Here is a 7,763-nt window from a genome sequence, read left to right on the forward strand (position 1 = left end):
ATAAAGTACTGTTGCAGCAATGCAGAATGGCACCCTCTATAGAGGACTACAAATCTCAGCAGCACTTTAAACAGAAATTATATAAAGTATTGCTGGGATGTGTAGCCCTCTATAGCCTGTGCCATTCTGCATTGGTGTATATATTAGGGTTGCACCGATATATCGGCCGCCAAAAGATATCGGCCAATAATGGCACTTTTGGCTAAATGCCGAAAGTGCCATTTACTGTATAAACGCCCTGGGCCTGATTTACCATTTAATGAAAACCAGCAGGTATAAATTGCTATAATAGGCCTGCACCATTGTACATGAACATAGCGAAGGCGATCGATGTACCCTGTTTCCCCAAAAATAAGACCTACCCCGATAATAAGACCTAGTACTATTTTTGGGAATTGCTAAAATATAAGACCTACCCTGAAAATAAGACCTAGTTGTGACCATTCCCAGGGCCGGTGGTGGCATAAGGAGGAACTTGAAGAGCCGCGGGAGAGGCAGGAGAGAATCAGCGGTGACAACGAAGCCAGCGCTAGAGGAAACTAGGCGGCACCGGGGGGAGCAAAGCCGCATAAGCCGATACTTCCTCTATAGTCCCGGCTCCTGTCACAGGCGGAGTGATACCAAATGCACTCTGCCTGTGAGGAATCGATAGTGAAAGCGCGCTTCGCTCATTCTGGCCAGCGATTGGTTACCAAATTGCTCTTGGAAAGGTACGGCACCCCTGATTGCCCTGATCACCCTATTTTTGTACATGAATACATGTAGACTGTTGTACATGAATAAGTGTGGATTGTTGCACATAAAAAAAAAAAAGACCTACCCTGAAAATAAGACCTAGTGTGGTTTTTCTAGCCCCAAAAAATATAAGACAGTGTCTTATTTTCGGGGAAACACGGTACCTATCTAGAAAACTGCACACTTATATTTAATGCATATGGTGTGTTGTTTGCTGCGTGCGTTGAAGACCTACCCCGAAAATAAGACCTAGTGTGTTTTTTGAGCCACAAAAAAATATAAGACAGTGTCTTATTTTCAGGGAAACACGGTAGTCAATGCGTTTTCATTCAGGAAACTCCATTCATTTCATAATCCAATGTAAAAAACACAATTTGGAACGGCATTGGTGAAGTGTCCGATGGCGTTATTGAATGTTCTTCCCGGATTTTTGCATGAAAGTTAATTAGGAAATCTCACAGTGTATGGCTGGCTTTGGCTATTTGTTTTTGAGAACTGACTTTTCTGGGCTTGTTCACACCAGATCTGGGTGCGTTTCTGCATATGCAGTGTGTCTTGGCACGTTTTTGCCATGTTTTTGATGCGTTCCGGTGTAGTTTTTTTTAGCTTAAAATGGGCTTTCAGGTGTGGTCCAGGGCACTCTAGAGTGATTGCATGTGGTTTTTTTATGCGTTTACGTGCATTTTGGTGTGTTCCAGAGCAGAGAAAATAGGGCATGCAGCAGTTTTTCCACATGCACTGGAACTGAATGCTGTGGTGTGAACTAGAGCCCAAAATACCATTGCAATACATTGGATGTGTTTTTGATGCGTTCTGTAACTGCACTGCTCTGCTCTGCACTTGGTGTGAACAAGCAGAGACATCCCAAAGCTGGGTGTCACCCGGAGTGGAGCCCCGGTGACACCCCGCCGTGACGTCATCGGTCATGCGCGTGGCATTGCCGTGCACGATGACGTCGTCGCGCATGCGTGGTTGTCTTATTGATGCCTACTGGCCTCTTGGTGATAGATGCCGGCAGAGAGAGGAGGGGACATTTACCTGGCGGGATGAGGTATGCCGCCGGGTCCCCTCCTCTCTCTTGACACTGTCGGGCTCTCGGTCCGTGACCGAGTCCCCGACTTTCCATAGGGGTGACACCAAAATGACTCTCAGTCATTTTGGTGTCACCCCTTGAATGGTGGCACTTGGGTGCGGGCGGCAGCCCCCGCACCCCCCTTGTGACGCCACTGTGAGCAAGCCCTCTCTGTTTCTGTTCCAATAAGGTGCACAAATGCCGCCTTCACATCTAGGCATTGGCAACAAATGGTAACACATGGGCTATGGTGTGGTACATTGTGGAGCCCCAACACACTAAAGGAATGTACCTCCAATGCACCTGCATTGCAGCACATCACAATGCACTAAAAATTAATCAATCAATCAATAAAATACGACAGCACGTAAAAAAAAACCCTACTGACAAGCCATAGCAAACCGTGCCTGTTAGGTAATGTACTGTATGTATACTGCAGCTCCTGCGCATATATCCATGTGCAATTTGTGCATCGCAGGCACACACCACCGCAATATGATTTGTTTGAATAGAATCAATGCGCTCTCATCTTTCTGTCACTCTGTTCTCTCCTTTCATCGGCATGCTCCTTCAACTGCCACATGACTGTTTGGCTCCTTGTGCTGCTTTTCCTTCCTCTTATGTGAGCTCTGCTGTACAGGGACTGCAAGAGGCTGATGAAAAATACATTTCACGACATATCAGGGCTTGGTACTGCATGTTAAGTGCATTGGTGTGATGCAGGGCCATTCATTACAACGCACCTTAGGATTGACGTGTGTTGCAGTGCACCACGCAGCAAGGCAATTACACTGCATGCACTATTATTTGACAGTGCACTGCAGCGCAATGCACATTAGTACATTGCTGAGTGTCTCCCATTGCAGTGAACTGCAATGCACATGCATCATTGGGTTGGTTGCACCAAAGCACTCAGCATTTGGTACCATATATATATACATAAATGGGCTCTGAGGCTAGGTTAACACAATTGTGCTGCGGTACCCGGCATGTTAATTTGCACCTTACTGAAATTAATGTTACTTGTGCGGGGCTGGTGCATTGCCATTCATTGAGAATGGCACCCTGACGCACCCTGCTGATGGACGCAGCGCCGCACTAGCGTGTTTTCCGTGTCCTGCCAATACAGGTGCCTGCCAATTTCCTGGGACGTTAAGTTGCATTGTCAGCCTATTCATTTTGGATGGTCTGTCTAACAAAGCGCACGCTAACACATGAAAAAAAGCACCTCAACGCAACGCATACCAGTGGTACAATGTGTGATTGCTCGCTGCGTGCAGGAGTGTGCAATGCATTTAGGTGAGCTTTGCCACACATGGCCATTGAAATGAGCGGGCTGCCCTACTGTATGTGCGAGAAACGCAGCAAGGAAGCTCTTACAGCAGTTTGCAGCTGCCAAATTTGCACGTTTTTTACGGCATGTCTATTACGCGTAAAGGGCGCCAACACGCGCATTTTGCCTGCCTCCTTTAGTCCCCCTTCACACCTGTCCAAACGTTTTGTTCAAGAAACGTTTGGACAATTTCTTGAGGGACCGTAATATCCAGGGATACCAGTATCCCTAAGAATGAGATGATGCGTGGACCAATATGGGTTGGACTTGATGGACGTATGTCTTTATTCAACCCCAAATACTATGTAACTATGGGGTCTATTCACAAAGCTGCCGAAGGATCTGGCCGTAGCTTCGGCCGATCCTTCGGCTAGCTTCGGCCCCAGGACCCCTTCGGTTCAGGAGAACCGAAGGGCTGCTGTACGGGCTAATGTAACACCTAAGCTGTTTGTCACGCGTAAATCACACGTAAATCAGTGCGAAAAACAGCTCAACACTAGATATCTCGTTCATGCCTATGACCCCAGTGTACATGTCAGCGTTTTGTCTCAAGCAGAAATACGCCTGTCACACTAAATACTGCATGAGCTACATTGGGGCTGATTTCAGGACATTTTGTCCCATAGACTCAATAGAAAACGCTTGAAAAATGCGTGTTGCCGTTATTTGCGCACGTATTACATGCTTTTTGCTCACTGGCATGAATGCGCCAAAATCTGCTCACAAAAACGTGCGACTTAACATACACGCATAAAACTCCTGCAACAACTTGCAAAAACCGCTCAAAAATAGATGCGAGTAAAACATGTTGAATAGGTGTCACTTAGGTGTGAATCCAGCCTAAGCGAGCCCATTAACAAATAACTATGTGCAAGCAAAAATAGATATTTTTGCATGTTGCACGACTGCGTGCTTTAGCGCACGTTTACGCGCACGCTAAGTGTGCACGATAACAGAGCTGCGTTATTTTGTATCTTTTATATCTGCCTGGAGCTCAGATTTGGGAAGCATCTGGCAGCCACCCAATTTTGTAGCGCGCTATGTCTGTCCAAAGCCCAGATCCATTGTCTCCTAATGTGTGAAGGAGTTCAAATCATTCCGGGTGTTAAAAAAAGGAAAGAAAAAAAAGAAGAAAAGAAGAAGGGAAGAAAGGGGAGGACCGGATTGCACGCTGATGACCACATGACCAGCTTGGCTTTCATCCAAAGCAGACTTACAAAATGCAGCTCCAGCTGAATGAGAGCTCATAGACAGAGCAAGAGCCCCCACTGGTAGAAGCAGCTCTCCAGACCTGACATAGGCAGCCTGTATTGTGGGAGCCCCTCCGCTCACACTGAGGAAACATGAATCTGCGCCTTTGGATTCTGGCACTTGTCCTGCTGGTTTTAACCTTCACTTCAGCCTTTGGAGGTGAGTGCGTCCCTCCTGCCCTGTCCTTCAGCGCACAGCTATATTGCAAAATTGAATTTATTCCATTGACCGTTTCTGCATGCCTTCCACTGATATAGAGTTTCATTCATTCTTGCACACCTCTCCGGAGCTGTCCAAACCCTCAGCCGCAGAGCTGACCATCTATGGGGGGGAAACAAAGCTTTGTTATATATTAACTAATGTGGTTCATTGGGCAGGCGGCATGACCGAACCTAAGAATAGGACACTGGCCGGCTGGGGTTAAGGAGGCAGCAAAGTAAAATTTGTAACTGTTGCTGGAAGGTGTTGGAGGGAGTTGTAAATTTTGTGACAGGCGTTTGTAGGGGTTTTGATGTGTGTTGCGGAGGTTGTGAGCAAAGAAAGTGATTGGATTTACAGCAGTTTACTTGTATGTGTTGTGATGTTGCATGTGTGGGGTGCTGGTTGTATCTGAGTAAAGGGTTGGTCTACCCAAAAGTGATATTTTTTAGTTACAGGTTGAACCTGGTGGACTGAACCCCTGACTTCTTATATTTCTATAGTGAGACCTCCCTGCCATTATCCCTGACTGTTCATGTTCACCTGAAAGTTTCCCACCCAGCTCCTCTTCTTACATTCTCCATAATATAAAATAATCAAAAACATCAAGGAGAGATGGTGGGGACTCCTCATTATGAGAACAGCAAGTGTACAGACCCGGGAACTCAGCACAGGGGTGGTGGGAACCACTCATAATGGGTACAGCAGGATTGCAGACCTGAGATCTAAGCACAAAGATGGTGGGAATCCCTCATTATAGGCACAGCAGGTGTACAGACCCGGGAACGTAGCACAGGGGTGGTGGGAATGTCTCATAATGGGCACAGTAGGTGTGCTGACCTAATAATTCAGCACCGGAATAGAGGAATGGTGGGAACCCCTTATAACGGGCACAGTAGGTGTGCAAACCCAGGAACCCAGCCCAGGAATGGTGGAAACCCCTCATAATGGGCACAGTAGGTGTGTAGACCAGACCAGGGAACTCAGCACAGGGGTGGTGAGAACCTCTCACAATGGGCACAGAAGGTGTATAGACCTGGAAACTCAGCGCAGGGATGGTGGGAACAATTCCTAATGGGCACAGCAGGTGTGCAGATCCAGGAACTCATCATAGGGAGGGTGGGAACCCGTCTTAATGGGCATAGAAGATGTACAGATCCATGAACTCAGCACAGGGATGGTGGGAACCCGTCTTAATGGGCATAGAAGATGTACAGACCCGGGGACTTAGCACAGGGATGGTGGGAACCCGTCTTAATGGGCATAGAAGATGTACAGACCCAGGAACTTAGTACGGGAATGGTGGGGACCCCACATAATGGGCACAGCAAGTGTACATACCCACAAACTCAGCACAGCAATGGTGGTAACACCTAATGGGCACAGAGTGCGTGCAGACCTGGGTAGAGATCTCAATAGCAAAGTCTCCGAAAGATAGAAAAACTGTTAGGTGGTGTAACTCTCCAGCATGTACTAAAACTGTAATATGTGCTATGGGTGGACTGATCCTTTACATTAATAGTGTAGTAGTAAAATGTTTGTAGGTTAAACAGTTGTGACGTATTGTATGTATTATCCAGAGCTCCTGACTCTTTACAGGCTTCTGGTAGAGAGTTGGAGGATTACATAGAAGTCACTAATCATACAAATTTTCCACAGCTGTTTACTTGTAGAACATGGAAGTGACATGTAAGGTGTATTAGTCCGCTCTGCAACACTGCAATATTGCTTCACATGTAACAGGTTCCCTTCAAGGGTCTGTAACTACCGATATTTGGCTATATGCTTTCATTCATTTTTTTTTTTATGTCTCATGCTGCTTCTCAGATGGTATCCTGCATTGTGTTTCCTAGATGGGTCTGTGTTGGCTTTTAGTCTTGCAGCAGCATGCATACATTATTCATGCTTTCATATACCTGATAATTAAACCATCTGAGCTATACAATGAATTCGGTCTATTTCCATAAAATCTCTACTACGTTTCATGGTAACATATGCAGAAAGGACAATGGGAGACATTGGTAATGCATTGACAGATCTAAAATAACTTCATCCCCATTAAACGTGGTAGAGAATTGAACACAAGCCGGGGCATCTGGAGCAGAGTTATTACTATCACGGGGACAAAAGCTTGGCAGGGACTTTTCAAAGAGGAAAAGTCATTTCTCATACACGGTCGCCTTTTGCATTAATTTCTCCATCGCTGGGTACGCTAATGGGCTCCACATACAGTCCCAGCGAAGGGTCAGAAATGACAGGAATGCACTTTTCTTGAATAGCCATGGTTGTGAGCCCAGTCATGCGATGAGGGTACGGAAAGCAAAGCAATCATACATTAGATCAGCCACTTACAAGGAGCTGTATGGAATATTGTGCTACAACATGAACTCTATGGTGGGTCACAGTCTTCTCATTGAGCTCAGGGATCATTGTTTGCTAAGTGAAAAGTCATTTTTGCAATGGGCTGAAAATTGGAAATGCCCAACTTTGCAGCAATCGGGCAATAGAGTCTACTATATTTAATATTATACAATGCAACACCTATTCCAAAATTCTTCAAATTAAAAAACTGGAGTCACTGGGTATTATCATACAACCAACCAAGGAAATCCAAAACTACATATGTGGCTACCACAGATCCACTGAATTCATTAAACAAATGATCAAACAATGCGCAAAATGTATAAAAATTACTTTATTCCCTTACAATATTCATTAAAACCATTTACAATGTCCCTTCACAGCTGGACATGAATGATTAATGCATCCCATAACCATAATACCTGATGTCTACATAGCTGCAGAAGTACCCCCTTATTATTTTCAATGTAATAGTAGTGATTACTGCATAGTGGTGGAACAAAGTATCTTCTGTAAATTCAGCATGCTTCTGATTATGTGGTTTTTTTTTTAAATGATGGTAGTCACATAATGGAGTTTTTGGGATAGTTACATACCAGAAATGCTCATTTAAAAAAATATTGCTAGCAAGAATATAAAAACGTTTTTGGGTACAAGAGAGATAAAAAGTCTCTTCTACCTATTGGCATTGCTTCTTATTGTCTTCAGTAACATAGTAATCATTCTTTACTGAGCATTGCCCCCGGTGGATTGTAGCGCGTGCTGCATAAGCAAATATTTTTTACCCAATGGTTATGAAAACATCAGTCTCAG

This window comes from Nanorana parkeri, unplaced genomic scaffold (genome assembly GCF_000935625.1).
Source record: "Nanorana parkeri isolate BGI_ZX_2015 unplaced genomic scaffold, ASM93562v1 scaffold708, whole genome shotgun sequence".
Lineage (NCBI taxonomy): Eukaryota > Metazoa > Chordata > Amphibia > Anura > Dicroglossidae > Nanorana > Nanorana parkeri.